The sequence below is a fragment of the Oryctolagus cuniculus genome, chromosome 4, assembly GCF_051225735.1.
Source record: "Oryctolagus cuniculus isolate XC-2025 breed Fujian yellow rabbit chromosome 4, ASM5122573v1, whole genome shotgun sequence".
NCBI lineage: Eukaryota > Metazoa > Chordata > Mammalia > Lagomorpha > Leporidae > Oryctolagus > Oryctolagus cuniculus.
This window is the reverse complement of record NC_142870.1, coordinates 45,480,162-45,504,218: the sequence shown is the minus strand read 5'-3', so window position 1 is coordinate 45,504,218 and position 24,057 is coordinate 45,480,162.

Genomic DNA, 24,057 nt, shown 5'->3' with positions numbered 1-24,057 from the left:
GTTTTGTCTCTTGTTTGAGAAGTCTTGTGATGTTTATTGTCTTCAAAATGTTTGACTTTTCTTTGGGAGAAATCAAATAGGCTTTTTAATTAATAAGATAATGACTTACTAACAGAAGCCATGACATTGACTATAGTAGCTCATAAACTGAAAGCTCTGGTTATAGCATCACGGTTTTCTTTGTAATATTTGTTAAATGATGTAAAAAATAAATTGCACTTAGTAAAGCATTTTATTTTATAAATTCTGGTTGTCGAATGGAAAATTAGGGAAAAAATCATTAATCAACATTGAGTCTATTAACAGTTTCTCAATGTGTATCTAAAAAGATTTGAAATGATCTGATGCATTACAAATTCATAACTTCTGACAAATTACGGAATAGTTTACAATGCAGTTTTTTTTTTTTTTTATCTTTGACAGGTAGAGTGGACAGTGAGAGAGAGAGAGACAGAGAGAAAGGTCTTCCTTTGCCGTTGGTTCACCCTCCAATGGCCGCCGCGGCTGGCGCATTGCAGCCAGCACATCGCGCTGATCCGAAGCCAGGAGCCAGGTGCTTCTCCTGGTCTCCCATGGGGTGCAGGGCCCAAGCACTTGGGCCATCCTCCACTGCACTCCTGGGCCACAGCAGAGAGCTGGCCTGGAAGAGGGGCAACCGGGACAGAATCCGGCGCCCCGACCGGGACTAGAACCCGGTGTGCCGGCGCCACTAGGTGGAGGATTAGCCTACTGAGCTGCGGCGCCGGCTACAATGCAGTTTTATTAGAGCAATTATTAGGTCAATGAGGTCAATGTTAATGGACAACTGTGCAATAACCTAACTAATAAAAAGAAACAAGTCTTTGCTGCGTAAATACTAAATAGCAACTGGAATTGTGCTTTCACATTCCTGATCTATTAGTATATTTTAGTTTGAGCATTATTTTGATTTATTTGCTGTGTGGAATGCTATGTTTCTATTTTCTTGGAACAGTGAATATAAATCTGAAGAGTACTGCTTGGTTTTGCCAGAATTTCAGTTCTAGTGCTAATTAGGAACAGCTACACATTTATAACACTCACCAGTATTTTAAGAGAGATTGTATTTCAGCAAAGAAGTGACTATCAAATACAAATAAAGAAATCAATTTATTATAACTCTTAACTATAGCATTCTAAAAGTCTAAAAGATTATATGACATCTTAAGGAATATCAAACACCTTCACCTAATAAAAAATGTAAGGTAAGAACACAGGTCAATGACTATCTTGTTTGTTTCCATAGAAATTATAACCTACAAACATTTTACCAACATTTTCTTGCTACTTCTCTTTAAGAAATTATAAAAGTAAAGATAGCAATAAATTTAGCTTAGAGGAAATTTACCAATTTGAGCAACAATAAATTTGTGAATCCATCTCCCTATAGAAGATATTTAATTTTATTTTCATGATAGGAATGTTAATGATGTGGAATAACTATTGTTATATAAAAGTTATTTCATAATTCATCATGCCAATAAAAAGTAATATATAAATATTTAAGAAATCTGTGACAACATCAAAAAGAGTTATTGGATTCCAAAAAATATTAAATATTCATTATTATACCTAGCTTGCCATTATTAGAAAACTGAGTGTCTGGGTAATAATATTGTATTTATTTTATTCACGTGTTTTTATTCTAGTGTGCTTTGAAACTTGAATTTTTAAAATTATGTCTTTTACTTCACTGTTTAAAATACCCATGTATTTATTTACTTAAAAGGCAGACATACACACACACACACACACACACACACACACACGCACACAAAAAATTGAGTGAGCTCCCATACTTTTTTAACTCCCAAATGCTCACAGTTGTCATGGATGGGGTTGGGGCCACAGCCAGGAGCTGGGAATTCAATTCAGGCTTCCCATATGGGAGGCAGAGACAATTACTTGGGCTATCATCTGCTGTCTCCCAGGGACTGCACTTAGAGAAAACTAGAATCAAAAGCTGGAATGTTGAATTGAACCCGCACAACTTCAATATCGGATATGGGCATCTTTTAATTGTTACAGTCATTTATCTGAAAGATAGACTGTAAGAAAGAAAGAGACAGGGTGTGAGAGAAGGCTTCCTGGCCAAAGCCAGGAGTGAGAAACTCCACCTAGGTCTCACTTAAGGGTCTAAGTATTGGGTAATCATCCAATACTTCCACATGTATTAACAGGAAGCTGGATAGGAAGCAGAGCAGCCAGGACTCAAACTGGCACTCTGATAGGGGATGCTAGCTTTGTATGTGGTAGCTTAACCAACCATGCCATGGCACTGGCCCTAATGTGAACATCTTAACTGATGTCTGAACTACTGAGTGAAATCTCCAGCAGAAAAATTTCTTTAAAAGCCATAGAATAATTTGCTATTTTAGCATCACCAAATTTTCTTTTTTTTGCCAGTATTTCTGCTTTCAGACTGTGTTAGAAATTATCATGGAAATTTGAAATTAAATTACATTGATGTGAAATTTAGTGATTTTAAATTAAAATAAAAAATGCTCACTAACCTGATATGACCATCACACATAAAATGTGTCAAATTATCACACTTCATCCCATAAATATGTATTATTAAATGATAAAGAGTAAGTGTAATATTTACAATTTTATTGTAAAATATCTTTTATAATTACAAAATGATTAAAGACAAAAACAAAATTATAGCAGCATATTAAGCTGTAACATTTTATCCTATAATTTTTGATAACACACATTATAGTTATTTCAATCTCTTATGAACATTTATTCATTTAAAATAGTCATTGAGCTCTCTCTGCACAGAGGAGAACAAGACAGGATGCTGAGGCACTGTCTCTACTTCCCTCCCCCATCCTTTTCCCTTCCTGGCTTACTCTAATCCTGAATTATGCTTGTGTGTATTTGTGTGTGTGTGTGTGTGTGTGCATGTGTATTTTTCACTTTGTACATCTCATATGTGCCTGTATTTAGAACGCTTCTCTAGGTTAAAGGAAAGGACCTGGAATAGGAATTCAGACCCCACCTTTCCCACAATGCATTGGCAGAGTCAGCTGGGAGAAAATTCCCTCCATAAATGGCAATGTGGAAAGTGGGATTCAACCAGTCTCTGTCTCAGCAGTATGTGATTTCTAAATCCTGAAAATCTCTTTGTCCCCCAGTCTCTTATCTCAGAGTTCCCGACTTGGAAAGGTCAGCTAAAAGGAAAATTTGATGTCTTTAGTGTTTCTGATTTTGGTAATTGCAGTGGAGGAATGCCAATACAAACTGCTAGACTTAATGGGATTTCGGCAGAGGAACGGGAAGAGAGGGGGCCAGTTTCTGAATGTTTGCTGATTTATAAGTGTTTCCAGGTTGTTCATAACTTGTTTTTAAGGTTAACTTATATTAAGGGACAAGCTATATCTGAATGCCTAATTCTATTTCTTGGAAGAGATTTGCTATCTTCCCTAGGTGTTTTCTTCAGATTGATTTCTCCTAAGTCTAAGTCATTTGTTATGATGTTAGCAATATTGAGGCAGACACCAGTTTAGTTGATATTCCTACTGAAACAACATCAAAAGATGAAATTCAAATGGCCAATAGATATATAAAAAATGCTCAGGATCACTACCTAGCAGGGAAACGCAAACAAAAGCCACCATGCGGTTTCACTCACCCCAGTTAGAATGGCTCTCATACAGAAATCAACACAACAATGAATACTGGTGAGGGAGTTGGGGAAATGGTTACTGAATCCACTGTTGGTGAGGCTTTAAGCTAGTACAGCTAATGTGGGAGACAGTATGGATATTCCTCAGAAAGCTGAAAATAGATCTACCATATGTCCCAGCCATCCCACTCCTAGGAATTTACCCAAACAAAATGAAATCATCATATGAAAGAGTTATCTGTATCCCTACATTTATTGCAGTTCAATTCACAACAGCGAAGATATGAAATCAACCCGTACGTTTATCAACTGATGACTGGATAAAAAAATTATGGTATATACACACTGTGGAATACTACTCAGTGATAAAAAAAAGAATGAAATACTGTTCTTTGCATCAAAATGAATGCAATTGGAAACCATTATATTTATTGAAATAATCTGTCCCAAAAAGACAGATATGGTATATTTTCCCTGATCTATGCTAATAGAGTACAAAAAAGTAATTGACATTTTGAGAATTTATTACAGTTTACAACTCTTGTCTCTAATATTGCAGAACAGCTTTTTTTCTTACTTTTTGTTGAATTTGTTACTTAGTAGAGGGTTAATTGTATGATTATAAAATAAACTTGGAAGTATGTTGTAGTAAAGATTAAAAGGAAGATAAGAAAGGAAGGAGGAAGGAGCTTGGTAACATGGGTGGGAGTGAGGGTAGAGTGGGAAGTATCACTGTGATCCTAAATATGTATATGTGAAATACATGAAATTTGTTCACCTTATGTAAATAAAAAATTGTTTAGAAAATAAATGAAGAAAGAAAGAATGAGAGAGAGAAAGAAAAAGAAAGAAAAGAAAGAAAAAGAAAAGAAAGAAAGAAAGAAAGAGAAAGAAAGAAAAGAAAGAAAGGAAAGAAAGAGAGAGAGAGAGGAAGGAAGGAAGGAAGGAAGGAAGGAAGGAAGGACGGAAGGAAGGAAGGAGGGATGGAAGGGAGGAAGGAAGGAAGGAAGGAAGGAGGGAAGGAGGGAGGGAAGGAGGGAAGGAGGGAAAGAAGGAAGGAAGGAAGGACGTCTCCACACTCTTTCGCCAGTGGTTTTACTATATTGCATTCCCACCAACAGTGTATAAGTGTTCCCCCTTCTCTGCTCCGTTGCCAGCATTATTATTTTCTGTCTTTGGATATTAGTCATTCTAGCAGTGTGAGGCGATATCTCCTTGTATTTTTGATTTGCATTTCCCTGAGAGCTAGTGATATTGAGCATGTTTTCATATGTTTCTGGAGCATTTGTATTCTGTTTTTCAGAAATATCTAAAATTCAGATCCTTTGCTCATTTCTTAACTGGATTCATGCTTTTTTGTATTTTTTTTAAGTTCCTGGCATATTCTGAATATATTCCTTTCTCAGATAAGTAGCTTGATGGTTTTTCTTTCCATTCTGTCAGACGTCTCTTGGCTTTACTTGTTTTCTTTGTTGAACAGAAACTTCGAGTTTGATGTAACATCATTTGCTTAGTTTGGTTTTGTTGCCTGTGCTTTTGGCAACAAAAGCAAATCAATGCCAAGAAATTAATGCCTACTCCAGTATCTTCTAGTGTTTCACTTTTGTCTTTGTATAACAATTTCTTAGTCTGAGGTCTTCACTTTAGGTCCTATTAGCTTCTTTTTTTATATCATTCCAAATTGCTGTTAATCCATCCATTTTATTGGCAATTAAAGTGGTGTTAAAATGGAAAAATTAATTAATTTGTATTCCTTGAGTATTCTCACTATAAAGAAAAATGTTATCAGCATGTATCGATAAAAAAAGAATTACTTTTGGAGAACTTTGTGAGCTTTAGACCTCTAAGAATTATTTGTACCAGCATCCACTGATCAATTTAAATTTCCAAATTAGGCCACAATAAATCTTTCAAATTATCTTTCTTGATTTATATCAATGTGTGACTTCAGTTTAAACTGTTATAATAATAGCAGAACTGAAACTTGCATAGGGATAACACAAGGCTCCTGTGTGAGACTGTCAAAGTAATTTTAGATGCTTTTTTGACTTTGAATTCTGTTCTCCCAGCATTAGATCTTTGTCTATTTTGGATCCCGGGATTGGCACTAAGGAATTTGACATTTTGTCTATTTTTTTACTTTGAATTTTGATCTCCCAGGGTTACATCCTTGCCTATTTTAAATTCTGGTGTCTGTGCTGTGAAATTTAAAAAGTGACTGACAGTGTGAAAATTATGAAGTCAAGTTCAAGGTCACTAATTAGCAATGTAACTTATAGACAATAGTGACTTGACTTATTCTGAACAAAGAATGGTCAAATAAGATGAAACATTATTCTTACTAAAAACTATATATCTTTACCTCAGGCTTTAAAATTTTGAAATGGACTGAGATTTTAAATATTTATCAAATATTCCCCATGAGATATTATTCTATTAAATCTCAAAACTGAAAATGGTCTTGTTTTTCTCATCTGCCATCTATCACTAGAGATCTTTTCTGTCTTAGAAATCTCTCTACACAACACACCTCCTTAAGTAACACACAAACTCAATTTGGGAAATGAACTTAATTGAACAGCACCAATTTGTCTTTGATAACCATTATCGGTGAGTGTTTATTATTTCCCTGGAAAATTATATTACAATTTTCTTTTAATTATTTTCCTGAGGATACACCTCATTTCCTGATGACAATTGGAAAACATCCAAATGATTCCCAGACATAATTATGATATGTTGTTTACTCAGAAGCTTCAGGAGCTATTACAATCACTGTGTTTACTAATTTTTGTTTAATAGAGCGACCTTTTCTTAACGTTCTCCATTAAGTATTAAAGAACATCATATATATTTGAAATTTGATGCATTTATTTTTGTGGGTACATATAAAATTATTTTGAAATATTATCCCTCCATTGACTTCTAAGTTGTGTAAGTATTTAATATTTACATAAAATATATATACACATGGATATATGGAAGGACTCAGACAGTTTAATTCCTATAGGATACATTACAGGGAAATAAATGTGTAACTGGTTAAAGAACAAAAGGCCTCCACAAGACATTGAAGATTTCTCTAAAAGAAATGAAGTACGAAAGGAACAGTACAGAAAGAAGAAAATTATGTGACATCTACAGAAAGAAAACAAAGATGTATTTCCTTTAACTAGAGATTCTACAAAATGATTGTGGATTTTTCAAATAAGTGGGAGATGTGGGCACATATTTGAGAATGATTGGGGTCAGAAGAAAACATTCCAAGTATTGGAGTATTGAACCATATTCCATAGCCTCAAATGTGTTGCTATATGTATGCTATGGTTATGAAAAGGCCTAGATAAAATTTTTGCAGTATCCTCAGCTGTCATAGAAATCTTTAATCATGTCCACTATTAAAAGTGAAATTTGTTCTATCTCCCCATACAAAGAACATTTATTAAGAGCTTAATAATTGTGACCTCTTACTACATCATTGATAATGTTAGAGAAAATTTCTGAATTAAGTGCAGCTATTGGATACTTCCAGCAGGGGGAAGCAGACTTCTTCATAGGTCGGGTGGCCAATTTCAAAGTTGTCCTATTTGTAATTAGCAGTTATCAGGGAGTTTGTTTTTGGTATCAGATTTGAGATTACCATAACGTAATAGCACAACTTTATCTTGTTTAACTTCCTTCTTCAGTAGACACTTGTATACACGTAGAACTTGTTTTTTTTTTTAATAAATCCAATGGAATCAATATAAAATTTTGAATCAGAAGGAGGAGGTACACAAAGTATTTTTTGAGTTGGATATACCTTACTTTAATCCAGTCCATAACAAACCCTCAATTAATGATTTATACTTTAAACTCTGAAGTCTAGCGGCCAGCACTGTGGTGCAGCACTTTAAAGCCCCTGCCTGCAGCACCGGTATCCCATATGGGCACCGGTTCATGTTTTTCTGTATACTGAGAATACTCAATGAATACAAATTATTTTTTCCATTTTAACAACACTTTAATTGCTCCGCTTCTGATCCAGCTCTTTGCTAATGTACCAGGGACATCAGTGGTTAATGGCCCAGGTCCTTAGGTCCCTGCACCAGTTTGTGAGGAAGTCACAGGTCCACTGTTATACACTGTGAACACTGTACCACTCCAGGAGAGGAGAGTGAATACCATTTCCAATATAGTCGTTGTGAGTAGTGCCCTTGACTATCAAAATATACCAGAATAAATCTTGATTCTATGTGGTAACCATAGATATGACCGGTGACAAAAAAGCACTTCAAGAAATTCCTCAGAAATATTTATGAAGTTACTTTAAAATAATATCACATCTGACAAGAACCTGAAGTATTTAGTTTGGAAAATAACAAAATATTGGGAATTGCAGAGTGGTTAGACATCTTTATAGTCTAAAGAAACATCTAGAAACCACTCAAAGATTCCTTTGCTCTCTGTCCTGTCAACTAAATGATTTTCTTTATATGCTTGCCTTGCAGTTTCACAATCAGAACCGATCTCAATTTCCAATTCCCTTACTGGAAAAAAAATCTTTTAATTTCACATACGTATTTCTCCCTTGCTATATTTCACCTTCTTTTTCTGTTTCCTTTAAATAATATTGCCATTTCACCTTGTCCCCTCGTGGCTGATTCTTCTTTGTGCTAACCCTAACCTCAATCCTAGAGTTCAATCACAATAAACATAGACGCACTGTCTTAACCAGTGCATTGAGACATATGTACTTTCCATAAGCATTCATTATGTGTTGATGGCAAGAAAGCTATTCTTCTTTGTGTGCTTATGTTTTCAATGTAAATTTTTTTCATTTTCATATTAGGCAATAAAATTGGGATTTTTCCCATGACTTAATTTAAGAATACTATGATTCTAAAAGGGATATAGTATTAAATTGTACATCAACAGTGATGATAAGGGCTGATCAAGTCATTGTTTCTCATAGTCTCCATTTCACTTCATCAGGTTTCCTTTTTGATGCTTGGTTAGTTGTCACCAATCAGGGAGAACATATGATATTTGTCCCTCTGGGACTGGCTTATTTCACTCCGCATGATATTTGTTCTACTTAATACCATTGGTTGAGCTATGTAATTAACACACAATTATGCTTAGGTGTTTAAAGTTAACTGAAAAGTGATCTCTGTTAAATATAAGAGTGGGAATAAGAGAGACAGGAGATGTACAATTTGGGACATGCTCAAGCTGACTTTTCCCAAGTGGTGGAGTTAGAAATGTGCCAGGGGATTCCAATACAATCCCATCAAGGTTGCATGTACCAATGCCACCTCACTAGTCCAGGTGATCAAATTCAGGTCACAATAGACCATAATGATAGGTCTAAGAGTCAAAGGGATCACATAAACAAGACTAGTGTCTGCTAATACTAACTGATAGAATAAAAAAGGGAGAGAACCATCCAACATGGGAAGCAGGATACACAGCAGACTCATAGAATGGCAGTTGTCCTAAACAGCACTCTGGCCTTGGAATCGACCCTTAAGGCATTCAGATCTGGCTGAAGAGCCCATGAGATTATTTTAGGCATGGAAAGCCAAGACACTCTGGCAAAAAAAAAAAAAAAAAAAAAAAACCACTAAATGAAAGATCTCTGCAAGTGAGATCCCAGTGTAAAGAACAGGTCATCAAAGAAGGAGGTACCTTTCTCTGAAGGGAGGAGAGAACCTCCACTTTGACTATGGCCTTGTCGAAATAAGATCAAAGTCGGCGAGCTCAGGGGGCTTCCATGGCCTTGGCAACTCATGACTAGAGCCTGGGGAGATTGCTGACGCCTTAAACAAGAGTGTCAATTTGTTAAGTCAACAACAGGAGTCACTGTGCACTGACTCCCCATGTAGTATCTTTGTCCTTAATGTGTAGTTTAATATGAATTAATGATATTACTAGTGCTCAAACAGTATTTGGTAATTTGTGTTCTGTGTGGGGGCAAACTGATGAAATCTTTACTTAATATATACTAAATTGATCTTTTGTATATGAAGATAATCGAAAATGAATCTTGCTGGCACTGTGGCTCACTAGGCTAATCCTCCGCCTTGTGGCACCGACACACTGGGTTCTAGTCCCGGTCGGGGCGCCAGATTCTGTCCTGGTTGCCCCTCTTCCAGGCCAGCTCTCTGCTGTGGCCAGGGAGTGCAGTGGAGGATGGCCCAAGTCCTTGGGCCCTGCACCCCATGGGAGACCTGGATAAGTACCTGGCTCCTGCCATTGGATCATCCCGGTGCGCTGGGCCCTGCACTCCATGGGAGACCAGGAGGAAGCACCTGGCTCCTGCTGTGGCCAGGGAGTGCAGTGGAGGATGGCCCAAGTGCTTGGGCCCCTGCAGCTGCATGGGAGACCAGGATAAGTACCTGGCTCCTGCCATCAGATCAGTGCAGTGCACCGGCCACAGCATGCCAGCCACGGCAGCCATTGGAGGGTGAACCAACGGCAAAGGAAGACCTTTCTCTCTGTCTCTCTCTCTCACTGTCCACTCTGCCTGTCAAAAAATAAAAATAAAAATAAAAATAAAAGAAAATGAATCTTGATGTGAATGGGTAGGGAGAGGGAGCGGGAGATGGGAGGGTTGTGGGTGAGAGGGAAGTTATGGGGGGAGGAGCCATTGTAATTCATAAACTGTACTTTGGAAATTTATATCTACTAAATAAAAGTTAAAAAAAAAAGAATACTATGATTTCAAATCTTTTACAGACAATGAAATCAACATCCATTTCCATAAAGATGTGGAATGAGCCCTGAGAGGTCAAGTTTTCAGTGAGTATCTACTATCAGATATGACTGGAGAGTAGTTGGAAGCATTCCAATCTGTGTAAAGTTGTTACACCAGTAGTTGATGGGTTGTTGGGTTTGACCACATCGTCTTTATTTTGTTGCCTAAAATGGATGATATATTAGAAGAATGTGTTTTACTGACCTGGCATACGTTCCTGAATTGTTGAACTCCATTTTATCTTTCCAGATAGCCCTCACCACTTACTTCATGAAAGTGGAAGTAGAAATTACTTTCTTCTTCCATGTGGCAACTTTTCTAGGTGACCTCTCAGGGCTCATTCCACATCTTTATGGAAATGGATGTTGATTTCATTGTCTGTAAAAGATTTGAAATCAGTGCTGTGAAGTTATTCACCCCAGTGTCCATAAAGCACCTGGCAGGTAGGAGGCATGTAGTTAACTCTTTTCTGAACTTAACTGAGGAAGGACTAAGGAGAGAAATTGAATGGAGAAGCAGTTACTGTGTGTGTCCTGATTGTGTGGCACTCTCTGCTAGGCTCCCTCATGAGGTTATCTTTTAAATTTTTCCATGATCCCCTGAGAGAATACCATCTAGAATGGCTTCGAAGAGGATAAATGAAAATAATCTTTTTCATTATCCAGAACATGTTGCTTTCCGGTGTTGTTCAAAGTTACTCCTGTGGTGAAATAAATCAATATTTGTATCTCAGCAGACTCAAAACAAATATCACTACAAATAGAAAGGAAAGAGCTGAACTGTTGAAGGAATTTAGAGTTTTTTTAAAAAAAGATTAAGGCCACTGTATTTTATTCACACAGAGAAAAAAGCACTGGCAGTATTTATAGATATATTATTATTAGAAATTATAGGAGTGAATATTTTAAGCAATTCTTGGCAACTTACTGGCTTATTTGGTTTAGGCCATTTAGAAGCACAATTACCATTTTAGTTGGTGGGATAAAGATAATGTAAATAACATGTAGGAAATGTAAGCATAATGCTACTGAAGAGTTGATAATAAAAAAGTGTTTTACCATCTTCCCTGGATGAGGTCACTTTTCTTTTTATTTTTAAAGACTTATTTATTCACTTGAATGTCAGAGTTAGAGAGAGAGAGAGAGAGAGAGAGAGAGAATCTTCCATCTCTTGGTTCACTCCCAAGCTGGCCAAGTCAGAAACCAGGAGCCAGGAATTTCATCCAGATCTCCCACATGAGTGGCAGGGACTCAAACACTTGTAATACCTTCCACTGCTTTTTCCAGGCCATTAGCAGGGAGCTGGATAAGAAGTAGAGCAGCAGGGACTCTAACTGGTGTCCAGATTGGACGCTGGCATCACAGGTGTTTCCCCAGCACCCTGCTTATGACATACTTTTCTAAAAATCAGAGTTTCTAGGTATTACCAATGTTTACATGTTATAAATAGTTAATGAACTTAGAAAACTAAACTTTGGAAATGTCAATAAAATACAGGTTGGTTCTGTATATAAATATAAATAGATACCATTTGTGGCTACCTAAAGTCTTTTAAATGCAGTTTCCCCTAATTTTGATAATTCCTCGTCTTAAAATATTGTTTTTCCCATAATATAGTGAAATGAAATAAATTTATCTTCCCTACTCCAATCTGCGTATGTAACTCAGGTCCCACACCTTCAGACATACACTATGAAAGTGTGAATTGGAAATGAGCCTTGTGGGAGAGACAATGGAATCCTGCTTCTTGCTATTTGTGTGGGTACAGACAGAGGCTGGGAAGTCTAGGCTTCACAGTTTCAGCCTCCCCTCACTGGGCAAGATCTGCACTGTTGTGTGGGGAGAACTGTTTCTGGAAGCTCACTATACAGTCTTTCTACAACATCATGGAGTTTCAAACATCTGTCATAAATCTATCTGAGCTCAAAGTAGGCAGTGTCTGCAAATGAGAAAAATATATATCTTATTTTTAAAACACTGTATCTGATGCCTTCATTTACCCAGAAACTTATACTTAGCTTTATTCATGAAGAATCTTTGAAAAACATATATTGTTGATGATGAAGACAACTAGCAGCTGTAAATAAGTAATTTAATCAGCTTGATTTTACTTGTGATTTGTGCTTTCTCTTTTTCTCAATAAGAATGTGAATGTTTTGAACTTAAATAAAATGGATCTCCACATTGTTAATAAATGGGCTGGATATGTGAATTACAAAGTTATTTTTTAAAATTCTGACTTGGAGACCTAGTCTAGCTATCCCAAGAAATGTGTTTTCTCAAACTCAAGAAGGAATAGCTAATGGCCCAAGTGCTTGGGCCCTGTGCCCCATGGGAGATCAGGATAAGCACCTGGCTCCTGCCAGATCAGTGCGGTGCGCCGGCTGCAGCGGCCATTGGAGGGTGAACCAATGGCAAAAGAAGACCTTACTCCTTGTCTCTCTCTCTCACTGTCCACTCTGCCTGTCAAAAAAAATTAAATAAAATAAATAAAAAAATAAAAAAGAAGGAATAGCTAGATTAGATAGGTAGATACATATAGATATAGACACATACACATATTTTCCTCTTTGTCTCTTTTGGAACTAGTTCAGAAACACTTCTGAAGCTAAATGCATCGTCAATTTCTTCTCTATAAAAAGCAATATTACTGGATGTCACTAAATTGTTGCACAGAAAAATGTAAGAATATAGAGTAACATGAAGTAGTATAAAAATTGTCTTTTATCAATTCCACGTCCCAAGTATTCTTAGTCTTCCCTTTTGCATGCCTACATTTTTTAAAAAAGGATTGTTTGCAGCTCTCTTTTCTCTACAACATCTAACAGTACAAGATAATATGAAAAATCATTATTTAATATAATTTTATTCATCTTGCTGTCCCAACAAACTAAACTGCTTCTTTGGTATCCTTTGATTTTTTTTTTATCCAAAACATAAAAGGTTTGTTTTATTGGTATATGAGTAAGTGTGAACTATCTTCCTAACCTTTCCCTCTTTATAACTCAAGGTCACATAATTAAATGGATCATAACCCTTTCTCATGACTCACCTCATCATTGATCCATGGCTTTTTTTAATTGCTGCTTATTCATTCATTTTTCTAGTAACCGGCATTTGTGACACTTTCTGGCTATAATTTATGTTTTCCATATTTGTGGAATAGATCTTCTTTGTAGAATACCAACTATCACAGGAGAGGAAGCATAAACAGGAGGCTCAGGTGCCATCCTTCAGGAAAAAACCAATTCACCATTAAACAACACTTTGTAGTTAAATATATCAGTTGATATTAAAATTATAGGGACTGTTATTGCTTTCACAAATTACTACTGCTAGAAGCCTAGAAGACTATTAAACAAACAGGTAAATTATTCAAAACCAAAGTTAAATTAATTTGTATGAGTCATGGCTGTCCTCTCCATATAAGGATGATGTGCTTATCAAAAATGCTGCAACAATTTCAAACCAGAAGATGAATGGGAGATGAGTACCATACTGATCACTTTCCCCAAGTATGGTTAACATCTTTGGAAAAAGTCTTAATTGGTAGATAATAAGTAGGGGAACCTGAATTCTCTCAAGAGTAAATCTGCTTTTGACCATCAAATAATATAGAACTGTATTAACCTCATATTTCATTTCTAAAATTAAGTATTATTCTATAAGTCTATAATGTTGTCTGTATTCTTATTTCCATTTTTGCCCTCATTAATTCATCTCCCTCATATATAGATATTTGTGAACTTTTCTTGAGCTAGTAGAACAATGGGAGATCCGATGTGGTTGAAGTTATAATATATTTAGAGATTTTTAATATTTGTAGTCCCAGGGGCTGGCGCTGTGGCGTAGTGGGTGAGGCCGCCGCCTGCAGTGCCAGCATCTCCCATGGGCACCCATTCAAGTATTGACTGCTCCACTTCAGATCCAGCTCTCTCCTGTGGCCTGGAGAAGCAGCGGAGGATGGCCCAAGTCCTTGGGCCCCTGCACCTTTATGGGAGACCCAGAAGAAGCTCCTGTCTCCTGGCTTCAGAAAGGCCTAGCTCCAGCAGTTGCGGCCTTGGGGAGTGAATCAGTTTATGGAATACCTCTTTCCCTCTGCCTCTCTTTAATTCTGCTTTAAGATAAGTAAACAAATCTTAAAAAGAAAAACTTACAATCCTGTTATAGCAGTGAAAATGGAATGACAGATAATAGATAAAGCAAGAAGTTAAGAATTGGAGGTCTTTATGTTAACAACCAGCTGAGACTGATAAATAATAACTATTTTAAAAGAGAAAGTATATATCTGTGATTTTTTAAAGATTTATTTATTTATTTGAAATCAGAATTACACAGAGAGAGAAGGGTATATAGAAAGGGAGAGGGGCAGAGAGAGAAAGAGAGAGACAGACAGAAAGGGAGAGAGGTCTTCCATCTGCTGGTTCACTCCACAATTGGCCCGCAATGGCCGGAGCTATGCTGATCTGAAGCCAGGAGCCAGGAGCTTTTTCTGGGTCTCCCAGTTGGATGCAGGGGCCCAAAGACTTAGGCCATCTTCTGTTGCTTTCCCAAGCCAAAGCAGAGAGCTGGATAGGAAGTGGAGCCACCAGTACTTAAGCCGGAGCCCACATGGGATGCCAGGACTGCAGGCAGCAGCTTTACCCACTACACCAGAGTGCCGACCCCTGTGATGGTTTTTGAAGTTTAATCAAAGAAACAGGCATAATCCTTTACTTTTTCATTGCATTCTTTCATTAGTTTGCCGAGACTGCCATTTAAAAATATTACAAACCGAGCAGTTTCAACAATAGATATTTATTTTCACCCAGTTCAGAAGCTTAAAGTCCAAAATAAATTATGAACCAATTTGGACTCATTCAAGGCCTCTCTACTTGAACTACAGAGATCACCTTCTTGCTGTGTCCTCCCATTTCCTTTTCTCTGTGTGTGCATCTTTGATGTCTCTATGCCAGATTGGATTAGAGCCGATCCTAATGGCATGGTTTTAACTTAATTATCTCTTGAAAGGTCCTATCTTCCAAACAGTCCCATGAAGGACTGGGAGTTACATTTCAACATAGGAGTTTTGAGAGGGCACAATTCAACTTACAACAATCCCCTACCTGGACATCTTATCAGCATCTGGCATATGATGAACTCTATACTCAGTGAGGAAACTCCCTTTTCTGGAAAAATCTATTTTACTGTCTCTTTTGCTTTTAAAAACTATACTCTCTTTCCAGTTTTGCCTGTCATGATTTTCTTCATTCCTTAAGACTCCACTGCCTTCTCTGTGGGCATTTTTGATTACGCTGGCTAGAAATGACCTTTTTCCTTGGATTCAACTGGTCTTTCGTTGCATTCTTTTAGAACTTTTGTATTAAATGCCATCCTCTACCAAAATTGACGTATGTCTTGTTTCTTCACTCATATTGTAAAATGTTTTATTGATATTTTATAAGTCTAGTATTTTATTTTCAGTGCCTTCTATACAATGAATATTAAGAATGCCTTATTGACTCTGAAACCTAATGATGGTGGCTAAAAAGCTGTCCATCTTAATTCCCATTCCTCGTCCAGCTGGTATGTGAATTGCAGAATAAGTGTACTGGGAAGCATATTGTCTTTATTGCTCAGAGGAGAGTTCTTCCTAAGCCAACTCTGGAAAGCTATACAAAAAACAGCACCTGAGGAGTTGCACTCTGACAACCTTGCATGATGCGGTCTCTGAGGACTTGATCTTCCCAGCTGATATCATGGCCAAGAGAATTCAGGTGAAGCTGGATGGCAGCTGGATCCTAAAAGTTCATCTGGGCAAAGCACAGCAGAATAACGTGGAGCATAAGGTGAAAACTTTCTCTGATGTCTATAACAAGCTCACTGGCAAGGAAGTTAATTTTGAGTTCCTAGAGTTCCAATTGTAAACAAAATGACTAAAGGATGTAAAATGGTTGGTCATTTTGTTTTCCCCAGTCTGCTAACGCTTTTCCTAATGCTTTCAACTTTGTCCAGTTATGATTTGCCATAAAAATCCTCAATACCATCACTCCTTTTTTAATGATCGCATTGTTTAGTGTATTTCAGGAATATAAGAAGACATTTATCTTGGTCTTTGATGCTTAGACAAAAGGAGAGCAGCAAAGATAAAACTTTTAAGAACAAAGGAATGAGCTTGGGCTAAGTAGTTTATATAGAACACGTCATCCCAAGACCTGGGTGCACATTCTTTTGGATCACAAAAACAGCTTTTGCAAAAAATAATCATATGCTGGATTATAATATTGAAATAGTAAAAATATTCTTTAAAGATCGGGATCAAAACAAGTATGACTCTTACCATCTCTTTTGTGAAGATTTTGAGGGATTTATCTGAATATAAAAAATATAACAGGCAAAACAATCAAGCAAGAAAAATAAAGCATATAACTGAATAGCAGTGGTGAGAGTGGGCATCCCCTTTTTTTTTACTTTATTATTTATTTATTTTCACTTTTTAAAACTTTAATCATGTGACCCTCTCTTCATCTCAGTGATTATACTGGAATGAGTTTCTTGTTCATTTGTCTTGTTTTGTTTTACACCCAAGTAGCCAAATCATGGACTGGTTAGTTGTATATGGTCATTAACTAAAATGAATAGATGAACAGGGTCAATACAACAAATTCTTTCAATATTATCTTTTTGGAAGGGGAGAAATCCTTAAAGACTATGCACTTGGCAGCATGGTGGGAGATGAAAGGGAAGGAGAAACCAAATATTTTACCAAAGGACAACAGGTAGATAGACCATGTAATACCATAGAAATGAAACAGCCAGGACAAAGCAGAGGAATTACTAATACCTTAAAATTAAAAAAAAAAAGTTTAAGCAGCCAAAACAAAGCAAAACAAATGGAAAGAAACACAGAAAAAAATGAAACAAAGAAATCAGGGGAAAGTACAAAGATATGCTAGGACTAAGAGCACAGTAACAGTCCTTAGGGTGGCATCTGATCCTAACAGGAACCCAAGTCCACATTTGTCTTTATATCAGGTGCCTTCAAAAGTCCATTGAAAGTGTGTATTATGAAAAAAATGCACTGATTTGTAATTTTGTTGCACTAAGATGTATTTATTGTTTTACTTGATTTTTCAGGAATCCTTTGAAATACACTTGAATTCATTCTTCTGTTACTTAAATTAGGTATCCTGGGCATTCTTCCTTCAACAAAGTAAAATTAATTTAAAATGAAAGTGAAGTTATTCAAGCAATGCAATTTTCTATTGTTTTATTGACAATTTATTTTAATTTTGTTCTTTGAAATTTTCTAATTTCCTTTATTTTATTTTATTTTCAAAAATATTTATTTATATTGTTTATTTGAAAGACAGATAACAGAGAGAGAGAGAGAGAGAGATCTCATATCCACTGCTTCACCCTAAAGTGCCCTCAACAGCTGGGGCTGGGTCAGGCTAAAGCCAGGAGCCAGGGGGATAAATCTGGGTCTGCCACCTGGGTGGCAATGACCTAGCCACTTGGATAATGACTTGCTGCTTCCCAGGGTGAACATCAGCAGGAAGTCGAATCTGAAGCACAATCAGGACTCAATCCAGGCTCCAAAATGGAAAGTCTGCATTCTAACCAATGTTTAACCATTGTACTAAATGTCTGTCCCTCCCTTTTTATTTTTTATAAATGTGGAATTATTTTTTTTTGCTGTGTTGAAATTTCTTTGTAAGTCATCTGTCACCTTTCAGTGTAATGTATTGTATAAAGATAGACTTCTATGAGAAGAGCAAAGGCTTAATGAACTTTACCAGTCTAGAAATTCACAAATAGTCATTATTGGAAGTAATAGAATTAAAGCTTACCTCTTCTTATGACATTCTTATAGTAGGAAAATGATACCAATAAGAAAACATATGGAGAAGGGGAATTTACAAAGACTTTTCCTTGGGATATGCAAAGTAATGGGCTAAAGATCCTCCAGGACTTTCATTTTCTGTCTTGGAGGGAAGAAGAAACCATAAACAGATCAAGACTTATAAAAATAAAAATGAGCAACATTCTTATATTTTGGAAGGTGCTATCTCCCTGAAGAGATTTGTAGCAAAACCCTTGAAATGACCAAAACCTTTGGGAGCAGAAATTATAGGAGATAGGGCATGATGAGCATGGTGCTTCAGGAAGTGCAAGCATTTCCTTGGGTAGCCTTTGGGAGAAATAGATGACCTCACTCCTTAGGAAGAAATAAAAAGATCTCTGGTTTTGGAGATCACTCTAAGAAAGAAAGATGACAAGAAGATTGGCCTTGGGGAGGTATTCCGCTCTACATGTTACATCTGGGGTTCCCACTGGCACAGTTTTTGGTGGTGTTTCCCTTATGGTGGGTTAAAAAAAAAAGAGCTTTTCTACATTTCTAAGAGTTTGACTCCATCCAGACTGCTGGTCTTTGAATTACCCCACATGTTTATCACAGATGCTAAATTTAACTAAAGCAGGATTTGGTTCTATTCTAAGGACAGATGGAGAAAGATGCTGTCTAAGAAAAGTAGAAATAACAGAATTACATTCCGGTTTGAATGCTATTCATTAAAAGAAATTATTGTTCTAATGCTGTGACCACTGACTACCCAGTGGTCCCTCCCTTCCCCTCTCCTCCCCTCCATTCCCTTGCCCTCTTTCTCTTTCCTTTCCCTCTCTTTCCCTTCCCTCTCCCTCTCTCATTCCTTCTTTTTTGTCTTTTGGTAGGCTAGCAATAAACAAAAAAGTGAAAGAAGAATAAAAGAGAGGAGGAAAGATATCTTGGAGAATCATACTTGGTAGATGCAAGTGGGAGTGCTGCACTGTGGGGAAAGCACACATAAAATTGATAAAATTAAATGTAGGTCAGCCTTATGAGCAAGCAATTGGGAAGAACTTTGCCAAATTCCTTTTGAGATCAGGCTGATTAAAAAGCAAAAATATATCATAAATACATTGAGGAGAATAGGACTGATAAATGGATTTGTATTACTTTGCTGCATTACTTACAAGCTGACTAGTCAGTAAAACGTATTTGGTACTAAGACAGTGTATGTGTTAACAATGACATCTGACTGTAAGCTTAATGACTCAGATTCTGCTCTCAACACTTCCATTGTTTTTCGTTTCCGTGGCCCTAGTGTTTCTTGGTTTCAGAAAGGCAATGGGTGGGGCTCATTTTCTGGTTCAAAACCTCTAAATTTCAAACTTATGAAAAGAATCTGTGGGTAACATCTTCTCAATTAAAGTGTGCAATAATAACTTTACTATAGAATGCAAATCACAAATATTTGACATCTCTAATTTCTATTAAAAACATTTGTAGAACACTTTCATTTGCTGATGTCAATATTTACTTGACATAATTAAAGTTTTGTTTCAAAGTAATGTCCTTGAATACAGTGAAAATTTCCAATAAAACGGAAAATTATGTTTTTAAGAGAGCTATGAAATTATATGCATGACGTATTTTATTATATTTTTGAACATTTTGAAGTAAATGTAAAGGCAGATGAAAATTTCTTATATGTATATGTGAACCTTTTCTACAATGGAAGAATCTTATCCATGGTAACTAATAGAGTACCTAAAATGCAATGTTTAGGAGTAAAATGAAATGGACATTTTGAAATTTGATGATTGCTACAGCCCTTGTCTCTTCTGTTGAGCAACAGTGTTTTTTCTTTCTTTCTTTATACTATTTGTTGAACTATTTTATTTTGAGTAAACTGAAAATAGATCTTTTTAAAAATTAAGAGTGGGAATATGAGATGGAAGAGGAAGAAGGTTTGGATCTTTGGTGGCAGGAAGTATAGAGGTGGGAGGTATCACTATATTCCTAAATCTGTATATATGAATACATGAAACTTGTATTAACTTAAATAAAATTAAAAATAAATAAAATTAACATAAACTTTGAAAAAAAGAATCTTGGGAATAAGAATTTTGAAACTGTGAAATTAGTTCATTACGCACACACATACACACACACATTCATACACATGGCATTTGTTTCATTACAAATACCTAAGCCATTCGTGAAAACTCAAATGTAAATGCCAATTATCTACTCACATGAGTTTTTAAGTTTTGGTTGCAAAGTCACTGCATGAAACTAAATTCTAGCTCACATGTACATTATGGAGAGATGGATAATTGCAAAGGAAGAGGAGATGGAATAGAATTTCATCACGGGTTTTTGTTTGTGATAAGTGATATTAGCACAAAGGGAGTCAGTTAGGTACAGAAAATCCTAGATCCAAGATCAGAGTCATTAAAATTTATCCTTGCAGAAAAAAAATGGATTTATTTAACCACACATAGGCAGTATTTGATGACTTTTATTTGAGAGAAACTTTGATTCTATATTTCAGTAGGTGTAAGTACTGTAGATTTACATGTCACTCATCATTTTTCAACATTTATTTGAAAAACTCTGTGTACTTAATTTATAAGGTAGTTTCAAGAATCTGTACAAACATTAAAGGAAGTTGGTGGTATAACAGAATATGTTATTTTACAAAAGGCTTTTTGTAGAACATGTGATGCAATAAGATATGTAATTCCTATTGATTAAAAGTATTTCATAGAATATGAAGAATAACTGCTCTGAAAACTGACCAAAAATTTAAAATATAATATTTACAACATATTTATCAATATAATTAGTGATATTTTAACATTACACATTCCATTATTCCTTTGTAGTCAACCTTCTTCAAAATCATTTGTGGAAATTCAGTATAACTCATAACACCATGGTAGAACGTTGCAAGTTATGCAATTCCAACATATTTCTTTGTAGTCCTTTCATTTTTGTTCACATAACTTGGACCCAGATCTACTTTAGATCTTTCTTTCAAGAAACTTCACAGAGTCCTAGAAATGTAGCAGTTTGTCATCTAATTTGGTTGATTGTTTTTGATGTCTTGCCTTTAGAAAAAGTTCAACAATAGTTGTATTATTGTATTATTCATAAAATTAGATATACAGGGGAGTCTGGGAGTTATTACAAAAGACAATTAAAATATTCTGAAGGGCAAGATTTAAAAAATTTACAAGAGCATACAATGAATTATTCGAATAATCTGGTTGAGCATTTCAGTAATAAATAGAAATTTAAGGGGTGTTAAAATATTCTTTTGCCATCTGTTTGACAAAAAGCCATTCTGCTTCTACTTTCATTTTTCAGATTTATTTATTTATTTATGAAAAGCAGCGTTACAGAGAGGGAGACAAACACATACATACACACACACATACACACACACACACAAGAAGAGAGAGAGAGAGAGAGAGATCTTCTATCCACTGGTTCATTCCCCAAATGGCCATAACAGCCAGATCTGTCAAGTGGGTGGCAGGGGCCCAAGCATGTGAGCCATCTTCCACTGCCCTCCCAGGAACTGGATTGGAATTTGAGCAGCCAGACCGGGCCCCTCAACCATGTGGGATGCTGGTGTCATAGAAGGTAGTTTAACCTGCTACACCACAAAACCAGCGAGTTTCATTTTTTGATGATTATTTCACCTTGAGGATAATAAAAAATTACTAATAGGGTTATACTTTTTTTTAACTTTTATTTAGTAAATATAAATTTCCAAAGTACAGTTTATGGATTACAATAGCTTCCCCCCCTCCACAACTTCCCTCCCACTTGCAACCCTCCCCTCCCCCGCTCCCTCTCCCATTCCATTCACATTAAAATTCATTTTCAATTATCTTTATATACAGAAGATCAATTTAGCATATATTAAATAAAATTTCATCAGTTTGCACCCACACAGAACATAAAGTGTAAAATACTGTTTAAGTACTAGTTATAGCATTACTTCACATTGGACAACACATTAAGGACAGATCCCACATGAGAAGTAAGTACACAGTGACTCCTGTTGTTGACTTAACAATTTGACACTCATGTTTATGGCGTCAGTAATCTCCCCAGGCTCTAGTCATGAGTTGCCAAGGCTATGGAAGCCTTTTGAGTTCGCCAACTGCGATCTTATTCAGATAAGGTCGTAGCCAAAGTGGAAGTTCTCTCCTCCCTTCAGAGAAAGGTACCTCCTTCTTTCATGGCCCCATTCTTTCTACTGGGATCTCACTTGCAGAGAACTTTCATTTAGTTTTTTTTTTTTTTTTTTTTTTTTTTTTTTTTTTTTTTTGCCAGAGTGTCTTGTCTTTCCATGCCTAAAATACTCTCATGGGCGCTTCAGCCAGATCCAAATGACTTAAGGGCTGATTCTGAGGCCAGAGTGCTATTTAGGACATCTGTCATTCTATGAGTCCGCTGTATATCCCACTTCCCATGTTGGATCATTCTCTCCCTTTTTTATTCTATCAGTTAGTATTCACAGACACTAGTCTTGTTTATGTGATCCCTTTGACTCTTAGACCTATCAGTGTGATCAATTGTGAACTGAAATTGATCACTTGGACTAGTGAGATGGCATTGGTACATGCAACCTTGATGGGATTGTATTGGAATACCCTGGCACATTTCTAACAGGGTTATACTTTATCAAAATATATTTTCAGTGTCTGGAGCTATGGTACAGCATGTCAAGTTGATGTCTATGGTGCTGGCATATCAGATGAGTGCTGGTTCAAATCTGGGCTGCTCCACTTATGAGCTCCACTCAGCTCCCTTCTAAAGCATCCAGATAAACAGCAGCTGTTATAAGTGCTTAGGCCCCTGTCACCTATATGGGAGACTCAGATGAATCTCTTTAATTCAGCCTGGACTAGCCTTGGATGTTGTAGCCATTTGGGAAGTGGGCCAGCGGATAGAAAACACACCAATTTCTCTCTTTCTCTCTCTCTCTCTTTCTCTCGTTCTCTATAATTCTGCTTTTAAAAGAAACAAATCTTTAAAAGTGTACAATTTGAAATTTCCTTTTGAATTTCATTAGTCTACAGATAGAAAGTAGAAGAATGCTTTGGGTGATCAAGTTTCCAATTTTTGGAGTACTTTGGCAGCATGAGCATTTGGTTTACTAAATCATTTGTCTTTTTATCTTCTATCCTCTTTCAAAGAAAAGAGACAAACAGTGCAAATGTAAGGTCTTTCACAATGAACATGTCGTATGTCTTTTAGATGTATGACTTAATGAAATAGTCATAATAGAACTGCTAATTCCCTCCCCTCTACTAGAAGAGAAGTTCTCAAGAGGAGAAAATACAAGAAAGAAACAGAACTTTCCCAAGTGTCAGCACCACACAAACTTGAGTTGTTAAGAAAAGAGAGTGAAATGGGAGTTGGAATTCCAACATCAGAAGGTTGTAGAATGACCAGTGTTCCTACTGAAAGCCTATATTTCAATGGGAATGGACTCTCACTGTGTTTTTGGAGTTGCACATGGAGTCCTCAGATGAAAGGATGCTCTGAACGTCCACACTTCTCTTCCCAAACACTATCAACTTTTCAAGCCACCATTGTTAAGGTATAGACAAATTACACTGAGTTAATATGACTTAACCAATAAGCTATTGGAAACAATTATTTTTAGAAGTAGAATACATGAGGTTAACTATTTTATATCTTAAATACATAACTCTGCAGAGTTCTTTTTCACATTGGTATCTAGAATCTTGTAAACTGGGTAGGGTTAACTTCAACTTCATGATTAAAGTAACATTTCAAGTGGCACTATGAAAATTCACAATGTTAATTCATACCATGT